Here is a 12,693-nt window from a genome sequence, read left to right as displayed (position 1 = left end):
TTCCACACAGCATTGCTTCTGATCAAGGAACACACTTCACAGCAAATGAAGTGCAAGAATGGGCATATGCTCATGGAATTCTCTGGTCTTACCATGTTCCCCATCATCCAGAAGCAGCTGGATTGATAGAACTGTGAAATGGCCTTCAATTACAGTGCCAACTAGGTGGCAGTACCATGAAGGGCTGGGGTAATATTCTCCAGGAATCTGTGTATGCTCTGAATCAGCATCCGCTGTATGGTGCTGTTTCTCCCATAGCCCAGGATTCATGGGTCCAGGAACCAAGGGGTGGAAATGGGAGTGGCACTACTCACTATTACCCCTAGTGATCCATTAGGAAATTTTTTGCTTCCCGTCCCTGAGACTGTGAGCTCTTCTGGTATACGGGTTTTAGTTCCAAAAGAAGAAGTGCTTCCACCAGGAGACACAACAATGATTCCATTGAATTGGAATCTAAGACTGTCACCTGGTCACTTTGCACTACTCATGCCCCTGGATCAACAAACCAAGAAGGGGATTACATTATTGGCTAGAGTGATTGACCCTGACTATCAGGGGGAAATAGGACTGCAACTACACAATGGTGGTAAAGAAGAGTTTTCCTGGAATATAGGAAATTCCCTAGGGCATCTTTTAGTACTACCATGCCCTGTGATTAAAATCAATGGAAAACTGCAACAATCCTATTCAGGCAGGACTACCAATGGCTCTGAAACATCAGGAATGAAAGTTTGGGTCACCTCTCCAGGCAAAGAACTATGGCCAGCCGAACTGCTTGCTGAGGGTAAAGGGAACATGGAATGGGTAGTAAAGGAGGTAGTGATAATTATGAACTATGACCAAGTGATCAGTTACAGAAATGAGGACTGTGATACTGTTTTGTTCATGTTATACTATTTAAGTTGTAAGATATCAAGTTTAAGAATGAATATTACCCAAGGACTTGTACCCTATTCTGGAGAGATTTAACGTGTTTCCAGTTATATGCAGGACAATTGACTATTGTTAGGTGAAAGAAAAAATGTGTTTTATTGTTTTTTATTTAGAAATTAGGTATGGTTTAAGGGATGAGTATAGCTGCCAAGTTGACAAGGGGTGGACTGTCATGGTCAGGTTCATGTGTCAACTAGGCCAGGTGGTGGTACCTGTTTGTCTGGTTGGCCCAGTGCTGGCTGTCTTTTGCTATGAGGGCATTTCATAGAATTAAATCATGATCACATCGGCTGCATCCACAACTGATTCCATTTGTAATCAGCCAAGGGGAGAGTCTTCTGCAATGAGTGATGCTTAATCTAATCACTGGAAGCCTTTTAAGGAGGATTCAGAAGAGACAGGCTCTCTTCCTGCTTCAGCCGGCGAGCCTCTCCTGTGGAGTTCATCCAGACCCTCCATTGGAATCATCGACTTCACAGTCTGCCCTGCAGATTTTGGACTCTACATTCCCATGGTTACATGAGACACTTTTAAAAATTTTATATTTGCGAATATTTCGTGTTGATTCTGTTTCTCTAGAGAACCCTAACTGATACAGCCACTAAAAGAATCAAGTATCTAGGAATAAATTTAATTAGATGTGTAAAAGAACTGTACACAAAAAAATGCAAAACATTGCTGAAAGAAATCAGAGAAGATCTAAATAGGTAGAAAGACACTCTGTGCTCATGGATAGGCAGGTTAAATATAGTTATGATGTCAATTCCACCCAAATTGATCAAAGATTCAATGCAATACCAATCAAAATTCCAACAACCTACTTTGAAGACTTGGAAAAGTTAATTATCAAATTCATTTGGAAGGGAAGAGATCTTGAATATCTTATAAAAGGAGAATAAAGTGAGAAGATTAACACTTCCTGATTTTAAAGCTTATTATAAAGCCACAGTGGTCAAAACAGCATGGTACTGGCATAAAGATAGAAATATTGACTAATGAAATCAAATTGAGAATACAAAAATAAAGCACCAAATCAAAGCTCAACTGATCTTCAAGAAAGCCCCCAAATCCATTGAACTGGGACAAAAGTCTTTTCAATAAATGGGCATGGGAGAACAGGATATCAACAGCCAAAAGAATGAAAGATGACCCTTACCTTACACCTATACCAAAATTAACTCAAAGTGAATCAAAGATGTAAGTATAAGAACCAGTACTATAAAACTCCTAGAAGAAAATATAGGGAAACATTTTCTAGAGCTAGTATTAGGAGGTAGCTTCCTAAACTCCACACCCAAAGCACAAGTAAAAAATTAAAATAGATAAATGGGAACTCCTCAAAATCAAATGCTTCTGCTCCTCAAAAGACTTTATTCGATAGGTGAAGAGGCAGCCAACTCAATGGGAGAAAATATTTGGAAATCATGTATTAGACAAAGGTTTGATATCCTGTATGCACAAAGAAATCATACAACTGAACAACAAAAGAACAAGCAACCCTATTATAAAATGGGCTAAAGATATGAATAGGCATTTTTCTGAAGAACAAATACAGATGACTCAAAAGTACATGAAGAGATGTTCATTTTCATTAGCTATAAGGGAAATGCAGATCAAGACTACAATGAGAAATCAGCTCACACCTATAAGAACGGCTGCTACTAAACAAACAGGAAACCATAAATGTTGGAGAGGATGTGGAGAAATTGGGACACTTATGCACTGCTGGTGGGAATGTATAATGGTGCAGCTTTAATGGAACACAGCTAGAAAACTAAATTTCAATTGCCCTATGACCTGGCAATACCACTACTCACAATATACCCAGAAGAGCTGAAAGCAGTGACACAGACAGTTGCACACCAATGTTCACAGCAGCATTATTCACAATTGCCAAAGATAGAAATAATCCAGGTGCCCATCAACAGATGTGGATAAACAAAATGTCATATATACAAACGATAGAATGTTATGCAGCAGGAGGACAAAATAACATCCTGAGGCACCTGACAAGTTTAGACGAACCTTGAGGACATAATGCTAAGTGAAATAAGCCAGACACAAAAGGATAGCTACTATATGATTTCGCTTTTATGAACTTGATAAAGGTAAACTCAGAGGCTCATAATACAGAATACAGGGGTCTTAGAGACACACGGAAGCTAGAGATGAGTGAATGGTTAGCTAATGAGGAAATGGATAGAAGCAAAGACAGTTTATTAGTGAGATTGTAAGTAATATTGCCATTTTGAAGGTGCGCGTGATTGAAAGAGCCATGTAATCCACCAATTATCACTACAAATATAAATACGTTCTTGCATAAACCACTTCTAAGGTATGAATCTTGTATAAAGAGTTTATAATATCGGGGTTTAGGGGGAACACGATTGCATGCTATGGGCCATGTTTAACAGGAAGACATCACAGAACCAAACAACAGCAGGGGTAAGTAATGGGGATGGGGACAAAAGCTTAGATGAGGTTTGGATTTTCTATTTGGTGAGGGTGTGTTTATCAGTTATTTTTCTGTTGGGATCAATGAAATGTGTCCAAAATTAAGACTGTTGATGACTGTACCACCAAGTGAGGATAATATGAGACATGGACCATTATCCCTGATGCCCAGTGGATGGAGGTGGCTGAAGGATGCACTGACTGAGAAGGAGAATGGTCAACTGTGATTGTGTATTATGTATACCTGTGATTGAATATTATGCTGCTACAGAAAAGAATGAAGTCATGAGGCATGCAATGTTGTGAATGAACTTGTGGGACATTTGATGAGGTTAAACAAGCCAGAAACAAAAAAAACAAATATCGTATTGTCTCTTTTAAAAGATACTTATAAGAAAATTGGGGCCTAGATTGTAAGCTCTTATAGTGGTTGCGTTTAGTCCAGAGCTATAATTGTTATTTCTAGATTTTTAGAGGCTGTGCTATATGTGTACAACCCGGTGTTTCCCTGGAACTTTAGGGACCTCTGTGACACCCAAGTCTCCAAATGGAAGTTCCGGGGGTCTGAAAGTCCGCATGGCCACATGCAATGACTGTTAAAGAACCTGAAAAAGAGATCAGTCTTCAATTAGAGATAAGAACGAAGCCAACTGGGTCAGGGGGAATGTCAATCAGAATACATGGGTAAGGAGGACACCATATTTTAGAACATCTACTCTGTGAGACTAAAGGAAGAGAAGTTTATTTCACCCAAGACCTAATTTTCTGTAGCACATAATCTAACTCAACCTGTCTGGAGAGATCATTTAAACAACCCAAACACAGGGAGCCCAGAATGGAAATGAGGACTCGTATTCTGCATAGCTTAATTTAATGCCCAGGTACAGCCCAAAGTATGCTGAGCAGAAAAGTAAAAAGTATTGCCAAAGTCCCTTGAGAGATGGGAAAAAATATATGGAACTATTAAACTTTACCATAAGGGAATCCCTTGATACTGTGTCAAACATTAGGGACACCCAAATCAATAGGCCAAGCCCTTGATCTTGAGGCTTGCTCTTTTGAAGCTTATGTAGGTAGTGGAGAAGCTTAGCCTACCGATAGGTGTGCCTAAGGGTCACCTCCAGAGGACCTCTTTTGTTGCTCAGATGTGGCCTCACTCTGCCTAAGCCCAATTCTGCAAGTAAAATCACTCACTGCCCCCTATGTGGGACATGACATCCAGGGGTGAAAGCCGCCCTGGCAATGTGGGAGATGAATCCCAGGGATGAGCCTGGCTCTGGCACTGTGTGATCAACAATGCCATCCTGACCAAAAAGGGGGAAAAGAAGTGTAACAAATAAGATATCAGTGGCTGAGAGAGCTCAAATAGAGTTGAAAGGTTTCTCTGGAGGCCACTTTTATGCAAGCTTCAGCTAGATAATGCTATTTATCATAGTTTGCCAAAGCCATTCCTGTCGATCCAAAAGAACACCTAGAGCTTTATCTGAGATTCTACAAAGCTTCCTTATGCAGTATAATTACTTTCCAGAAAACTGCAACCTCCAGATGGGTCCCTGGACCAGACAAGTCCCACAACTCAGAGGTGCCAGCCTCTCCAGAACATCAGCTAGTTGCACTCCCCTACCCTATATTATCAACAGCCCCTTCCAACATGAAAAAGTTAGAATGGGCATAGACCAAATACCCCTAAAGATTGAGAGAAAGATAAAAAGAGAAGGTGGAGTTATAACAGAGAAGATGGGATTTAACAAATGAGTATGACTCTGGGATGGTTTTATTGCTATTTCTTTTAGTCTCCAGTGTCTTGGAGGAAAACCTAAAATCGTGGAACTGTAACCCATACAAATTTTGAAATCTGTTCTATATCTGATTGCTGCTGTGTGCTTTGAAACGTATTGCTTTTTGGTATATATGCTATTTTCACAATTAAAAAAAATAGATACAGAAAAAAGATTCAATGAAACTAGTCTGTGCTTATGGTTTCAAATTTTACAACTAACTCTCTGAAATAATAACCAGTCATAAATTGGGGGGTTAGCAAGTGAGGGAGGGGAGGCCTCGACGACTGCCTGGTTGTCTCAGTAGGACCATTTAACAAATAGACTTTATTCACCAATGGCCTATGTCTCCTGCACAAGATGCTTGTGTGTGTGTGTGTGTGTGTGTGTCATGTATGTGCTTGCACAGGCACGTGCAGTGTGCCTGCATGTGTGTGGGTGCACATATATGGATGTGTGTGCATGCATACGTGCGTGTGTTGGGGCTATTTCCATTCCCTCTGTCCCACTTCACAGCTCTGTCTGCTCTGTCTGTTCACATTTCTCATGTTGCAACTGCCTAACTATTTTAAATATCTGGCAGGACTGGTTCCCTGGCGTAACTTCTGGAATTTCCTACCTACTCTTGCCTGCTGATTTTTCCATATGACCTCTAGGGTCAGTCTGTCTAGTTCTAAGGAAAAAAAAACACCTGCTGGTATTTTACTGGCGTTACAGTAAAGTTATAGACTAATTTCAGGATACTTGATCGCTCAGTCGTATTGAGTTTTTCTGGCCAAGAACAGGATTTCCTTCCCTTTCTTTGCATTCATTCATTCAAGAAACTTGGTTTAGAGTTCCTTGCGCAGCTCTTTTTATTTCATCCGTAGGTGTTTATCGTTTTACTGCTCTCATAAACAGAGCCTTTTCTCCAGCTGCCCTTTGCACTGGAGAAGGCTGTCGAGCCCTGTGCACGCAGCTCTCTACCTGCCTCTCCCGGGGCTCTCTTACTCGGTTACCGTCTTGCAGAGCATGCCCTCGGGTTCCGGCATCGATCACCCCAGCTGCAAGCCCTCCTCTTCCTCTTGTCCTGGGACGTGGGTGCAAATCCCCAACCCATCACCCAGGAGGGAGACCACCTGTTCCCGCTTCCCTGTCGGTGCCTCCCGGGTCTCCTCCTGCAGCAAGATTCTGGAATTTTGGCAGAAATCTGTCACATATGCTTTTATTGACCATGGGGACAATTTGTATATTTATTATTAGGACTATTCTTTTAAAACACAAGTGTATGTTGAATGCTGTCAACTGCCTTTTCAACATCGACGAAAGTAACCATGAGAGTTTGCTCTTTTCCCCATGAAAAAAGGAGATCTATTTTTGAAGTTTCCTTAATTTCTAACCATCTTTCCATCTGCTGGGTCATAGCTTATTAGTATCTACATATTTTAATTTGTATTTTTGTGCTCGTGCATGAGACTGGCCTGTGGTTGTTTTTTTTCTTTTTTAAACGTTGTACTTTAATATATATACAACCTAAAATTTCTGTTTTTGCCGCTTTCAGGCCTACAATTCAATTGTTGTCCTGCTGTCACCACCATCTGTCACTAGAATTTTCCGTCACCCCAAAGAGAAACTCCAGTCCTTGAGCACTAACTCTCGGTACTCTCCTGACCCACTTCTGATGACCTGGGCTCCTCTCTCTGTCTCTATGAGTTTGCTTATTCTAATTATTCCATGTCAGTGAGGCCCGGCAATCCCTGCCCTTTTCTGTGGCTCATCTCACCCAGCATGACATCTCCAAGGCTCGCCCATGCTGTGCAAGCATCAGAACTTCACCCTGTTTGCAGCTGAATAACATTCATTTATGTGAATTGAGAACGTTTTGTTTTTCCATTCATCCCTAAGGGACACTTGGGTTATTTCCAACTTTTAGCTGTTCTGAATAATGCTGCTCTGAGCGTCAGTGTGCAAACACCTGTCCTGAGTGCCCACTGTCAGTTCCTCGGAGCATGTACCTGGAACTGAGACTGCCGGGGCATAGACTGGTTCTCTACTAAGTTTCCGAGGCAACAGCCATCTGTCTTCCAATTTCCACCCCACTAACCATGCACCAGCGTCCTATTTCTCCACATCCTCACCAACACCTGCTTTTTTGTTGTTTTTTTAAGTAATAGCCACTCTAGTGGGTGTAAAGTGGCCTCTCACTGTGGTTTTTATTTGCATTTCCCTAATGAACAGTGATGAGCATCTTTTCACGTGCTTACTGGCCATCTGAATATCTTCTTTGGAGAAATGTCCACTCCAGTCCTTTGCACAGCTTTTAACCGCATCGCCTGTGGGTTGTAGGATTTCTCTATATACTCTGAATAATAAGCCCTTAACAAATATGTTGTTTCAAAGTATTTTCTTCCATTGTGTAGGTTGTCTTTGCACTTTCTTGATAAAGTTCTTTGATGCACAAAAATTTTTCACTTTGATGAAGTCCAGTTGATGTGTTTTTTCTTTCATTGCGTGTATTTTGGGTGTAAATATTTTGGTTTTCTTTCTTGTGCCTATCTCCTTGGGTTTTGGTGTCACTCTCTGTCCTTTTCTGTTCGTGTAGCACAGGAGGTTCTTTCCTAATGGAGTGGTGGGGTCCCCCTGAAACCCCTGGGGCTTGGAGCCCACTGGAGCTTTGCCCCCGGGTCACCTTCCGGCCCCAGGGCTCCAACGCTGAGTTCAGCAAAACAGTGAGGGGCGGGGGTGGACTGCCCTGGCGCGGGAAGTAAGAGGTGCCCTGTCTGTACGAGCTTAAAGCTGCAGGACAAACAACTGAAGTCAGCTGACTGTTTATTATCACCTCATTACACTGCACTGTCAGTCCTAAACACTTATGAGGAAATCCGCCCCTTCTTGGGGGCCCCCGCCCACCCGGCTGGGCTAGCCCCTCCATGGACATCCCCCCTGGGTCGCCAGGTGTCTGCAACGTGCACCAATTGGGGGGGGGTTCCCTCCCCGGCCAAAAATGAGACTCTAGAGAAATTGAACATTTCCTCATATCGGTTATGACATTACTGGAAAAATATTAGGGAAACTTCCAAAGAAACCCAAACCTCAAAACGTAAATAAAAAAAAGAGAGAGAGAGAACTGAGCACGGTAAAGCCCCTGGCAGCTTGGCTCTGGGGCTGACCGTGGTTTCTGCACCCCGGAAGCCCCCCCTGCCGGGCCCCCGCACCCCCACACCCCCCATGCCCCTGCCCGCAGCTGGAAGCCCGCCAGAAGGGGTTTTGGAAAAAGACTCCGGGCTGCACTGCCTCTTTTCTGTTTGGCTCATGTTTCCCAACGAATTGCTCTCCCACCAGCGTGCCACGGCGCTGACCTCATCTTCCCGGCCTGCCGCCACTGCATGGCCCTGTCGCGGTGGGTGCTTATCTGCTTTAACAAGCGGCTGGGCGGAGTCCCGGGCTCGGGGAGGAGCCCTGAGACACCGGAGCTGTCTGCTCAGGAGGAGGGCGCGGGACAAAAGGACGTCCCCAAGGCCAGGGTTTGGCACCCAGCCCGGACCGCCCTGGGAAGGGCCCCCGCTCCGTCTGCAGGGCGAGACCACTTTATCCCCAGGCGTGGGAGCAGCATGGGGGTCCGCGGAGCCCCAGGGGTCTTACCGGGTGCAAGCAGCAGCGCTTCCCAGCGCCCGGCCGCCCCGCTCCTCCTTCTGTGAAGACAGCCGGGCTCGGGAGCAGCTCTTCTCCCTGCTGGGAGACGTGGGCACCAAGGCCTGGGGCAGACACAGCATTTTCAGAACCTACAATGTCATTCCAGAGTATTCACATGTCATGGGTGAGAGCTAACACGGGAGATGCTAAAAACCAAATGTGGGTGTTCATTTCCTTTTCAGATTTTTCTTGCATCTGGAAGCTAAGAAATGAATATCTTTTTAGTTCCTTATGTTGCTCAAACCAGTGAAGGTCTGACCCTTCCATGGGCTTGGCTTCAGAGCCCGTTTTAAATGCCTCATTTTAAAACTGCAAACAGTACACTGGCGGTGAAAATAAAGATGCAATAGGTGTTTCCAAATCCGTTTAACTGTCACCTCCCGACCCCAATACGTGGCGAAGCCTGCAGTCAACTCCGCTTTCTAAGGAATGGGGCTTGGGGTGGGGACACTCCATGAGGTTAAAGGGCGGAGCTGCTCGGTGAGGTCTGGGGGCTCCCTGAACCCATGAGACAGTTCCCAGGTATATTATTTGCTGACAAGAGCAAGGGAGTGGACGGTTGGTGGGCCCCGGGGCCCCGCTAATTCAGCCACCAGGGTTATAAACGCCTGCTGACCACCACGGCCAGGACCCCTCAGCCCCAGCCCCTCGGCCCCAGCCCGGTCCTTGGCCCTGCAAGGTGGTGGTCAGGCTGGGGCAGGGCTGCCCTCTTGCAAGAGCTGCTTGCCACTTCCCCACAGTCCTGCGGACACCACAGGCTGGGGGCAGCCTGCACACGCAGCCCGGAGGTGGCCCTCGGGTTTCTAGGCCAGTGATGGGAATTTGGAAGCCTCAGGGATTGTCCCAGGGCTCCCCTGTGCACACTGAGGGCCCTTTTCCAGGCCAGAGCCACCCCCCGGCTCCCCCCTCCCGCACTGAGTAAGGGTGGCAGGAAGCCCCGGCTGCAGGCCCCCCAGCCTGCAGCCCACAGCTGCTTCCGCTCGTCTGCAATTCTCCAGAGAAGGAAGGAGGCAGCGCCTGCTCCAGGGCACCAAGCTTCCCTCTCTGTCCCCACTGTCTGGATCTCCCTGTCGGTGCTGGCTGCCAGCCCCAGCCTCTGCCCAGTGCACCCCCCTGGCTACCCAAATCCTGTGGCTCAGCACCGCGGGCCGGGGAATTTTCCACCCATCTGGGTTGAAGTCGGCTGAGCTCCTCTGCCCTCTGGCTCCCCTACCTCCGGGGCTGCACTTGTGGCTGGAAAACGAAGTCACCATGGCTGGGGGGAGGTGCTTCCCTTTCGTCCCAGCTGCTGGCAAAAGATTCCGAGGGCTGGGGCTAGCCTGGGCAGCCCTCTGGTGGGCAGGCTGGACCCCTGGCCGGTCCTCATTAACCAGGACACCCCACCCCCGGCTGCTCAAAACACAAAATCCAGCGCCCTGCCCTTGCCAGGGGCATCAGCTGGTGCAGGGAATTTTCCAGGCCAGCTGTGTTGGCACGGCTGCAGCTGCCGGTTTCGGGCCAGGCTGGACGCCCTTCCCCTTTCTTGCGGCCAGCTCATTTGCATTCCTGGGTACAACCTGTCCTGTTTCTGGTCCCCGCCCGGGCTTGCAGCCCCAGCACTCCCGTCTCCACTGGGACAGCGGGTTCCCGGAGGGTGCGGCTCTGGCAGACCTGCTTCTCTAATCACTCATCCTGGGGCCGAGGAGGTCGAGGGTCTAAGAGAGCCTCAGCAAGCGAGGGCAGCCGGGGACACGGGTCCTGGCCCCAGCCCCAGCCAGGACCTCTGCTGGCGCCCAATCAGTTGGCTCACTTGTGGAGTGAGTCCTAAGAAGGTCGGTTTCTGAGGTTACTTTGTGCCCTGCAGGTCCATGGGTCAAGGACAGGGTGGATGGGGTGTGTCCCTGCACTGCCGCCACCGTCACCCTTTTCAGCTGCTCCATACACACCTGCTCAGGTGTAACCCCACGCTCCAGAAGCCTTTGGGTTCCTGAGAGCACTTTCCATGGGGAAAACCCCACTGGGAAAGCCTGTGGCCGGCCTGACCCCTCAGCGAGCACATGCACCAAGGCATCCCTGGCATGGAGCAGCCCCTGCACGGACGAGCTGTCGCCACCCTGAAGGCACAAGGGCTCCTTGTCCTGCACCGCGGCCTGGACCTGCCTCCAGGGAGCTGCACACTAGGACTGGGTGGAAGGGGGGTGCAGGACCCCGCATCTTGCTTCTCCTCCCCGGCCCCCCTGGGCCGCCCCTCAGGGCAGAGCTGATGGAACTGCACCCCAGAGATGTGGCTGGTCGGGCACAGAGATCTGCTCCCGGCTGTCCCGGCTGTGGCTGACCGGCCTTTGGGGACTCAGAGAGCAAAGCCCACCCAATGGCAGGCCCAGGGGGTGGGGAGCAGGGGCGGGGGGCAGGGCCTCCGGCGAGCCCTCTTCTCCTGAACACCCACCCCAGGGCCCCCTCGTCTCTACCACAGCGGAAGGCCTTCCTTCTGCTCAACCAGCGCAGACCTGGGACTGGGGGTCCCCAGCAGTCCTGCCCATGCACCAGCAACGCAGGTTATTCCTGGGCTGGCCTGGGGTGGGGCCCATCTCTCAGGGCACGTTCAGGAGGGGATTTCCCTTTTGTTTCATCCGCTCACTCACTCACTCTTCCAGAACGTTCTGCATGTCCCCGTAGAATGCAGAGCAGCCCGCGGGCCAGGCGCCGTGGCTCAGCACCCCAATTTAGTGGTGATGAGGTCTGCGAGAGGCCCCTTGTCCTCGGGAAGGCACCGGATGGCGCCCCCTGGTGTCCCTCAGCCGGGCCTGCACTCCGTGTTTAGGACCCACAGGGAGCTGGGGGGAGGGTGGCGCCAGCCCCAACTGGACGCCCCTCCACCCCTCGGCCTTTCGTCAAGTCCCCTAAAGGGGGCTGCTTCGCCGTCCCTTACTTCCGGAGCTGACACCAGCTGGCCGTGTGCTTTCTTTCCCCGAGGGCTGCCCCCAACTGCCCCCCCTGCCCCGCCCCATGGCCCCAAGGCCCGTAGGGCGCCCCCACCCGCTCCCGCCCCCCGCCTCTGTGGCGCCCCTGCTGTCCCGGCGCTGGGAGCTCAGGCTGAGCCCCGCCTGGCCCTGCCTGCCTCCCAGGGGAGCACCCAGTGGCCACACAGAGGACACAAAGCTTCAATTATGGGGGGAGCTCGGAGAGGCAGGTGGGGGTCTCGGAACAGCTCTGGGGGCACCCTGTGTTTGATTGGCTCAATCTTAAATGCCCAACGGCCTTTTCCCTCTGCCCCATCTCCCGGGTTTTCACATGTCAGGACCCTTGTAAGGGTCAGCCCCGGTGCGGCCTTCTCAGACCTAGCCCTCCGTGGCCCCTCTCCTCTCTGACTCCTGCTCCAGTGCTCCCTCCAGAGCATCCGAAGAGGCTGGAGGTGCATCTCCCAGGTGTGGTCTGGGGGTGGCGTGCTGCGGTCCAGGTGGGCAAGGAGGGGTGGCAACGTGGGAGGGCTGCCCCTGCGGCTGAGCCCCGCTCGACTCTGGCATCTTCTGGGCATGAAGGAGGAGGGGCCGCCTAACCCCCTCCAGGCCCGCGATGCGCTGGTTTCCTGCCCAGTGCAGCCTGGGACCCTCCCTGGGGCGCGGAACGGGTGCGCATCTCAGGGCCTGAGGCCCTGCCCTCGGAAGGCGTCGGAGGCCATGTGCGGCCTTGGGGTGGGCGCCGGCCATGCAAAGTGAAGCCCCCAGCCCGGCCCCACCACTGGGCAGGTGAGAAGCACACCAAGAGGAAGTCCACCCCTTCTCTTGGAACAGGAGGTGGGAATTGCTCCTGGCGAGCTCCCCGACACCCCACGGCTCAGAAAGGGGGCCAGACTCGGCGGGAGAGGCAGGAAGAGGAG

At 49.7% G+C, this 12,693-nt stretch overlaps 1 long non-coding RNA gene across 1 annotated transcript; it reads right to left on the bottom strand.

Annotated features, from left to right (window-relative positions):
• Positions 1-308: 308 nt before the first annotated feature.
• On the bottom strand, positions 309-11,070 carry LOC143648699 (uncharacterized). The gene is made up of 3 exons (XR_013158730.1): positions 10,051-11,070; positions 8,787-8,926; positions 309-3,992 (listed from the first exon to the last, which is right to left on the bottom strand). It is a non-coding gene; the product is annotated as an uncharacterized LOC143648699 (long non-coding RNA).
• Positions 11,071-12,693: the final 1,623 nt, after the last annotated feature.

This window comes from Tamandua tetradactyla, chromosome 10 (assembly GCF_023851605.1).
Source record: "Tamandua tetradactyla isolate mTamTet1 chromosome 10, mTamTet1.pri, whole genome shotgun sequence".
Taxonomy (NCBI): domain Eukaryota; kingdom Metazoa; phylum Chordata; class Mammalia; order Pilosa; family Myrmecophagidae; genus Tamandua; species Tamandua tetradactyla.
The sequence above is the reverse complement of the archived record's forward strand: the minus strand, read 5'-3'. Positions and strand labels throughout refer to the sequence as shown.